Below are 363 nucleotides of genomic sequence, written 5' to 3'. Positions count from 1 at the left end.
ACAGACACCCCAGAAAGCCCCCTTATAAAGGAAACAACTCTCTCACACACAGACACAGGAGCAGCAGCAGCAGCAGCAGCAGCTGCTGCTGCTGCTGCAGCAGCAGCAGAAGGAGAAGAAGCAGCAGCAGGAGAAGGTGCGGGAGCAGCAGCAGGAGAGTTGCTTTTGAGCTGTCTTTTTTGCTGCTGCTGCTGCTGTTGCTGCTGCTGCTGCTGCTGCTGCAGCTGCTGCAGCAGATCAAGTGCTGATAGTCGATAGAAGGGTTTGTTTAGAGGCAAGGGAGAAGGAGAGAGAGCAGCAAAAGAAGAAAAAAAAGAAAACAGAGAAGGAGACAGAGACCGCAACAAAACTGAAACAGATAAA

This window comes from Eimeria mitis, genomic scaffold (genome assembly GCF_000499745.2).
Source record: "Eimeria mitis Houghton genomic scaffold, Emh_scaff6808, whole genome shotgun sequence".
Classification (NCBI taxonomy): domain Eukaryota; phylum Apicomplexa; class Conoidasida; order Eucoccidiorida; family Eimeriidae; genus Eimeria; species Eimeria mitis.
The sequence above is the reverse complement of the archived record's forward strand: the minus strand, read 5'-3'. Positions refer to the sequence as shown.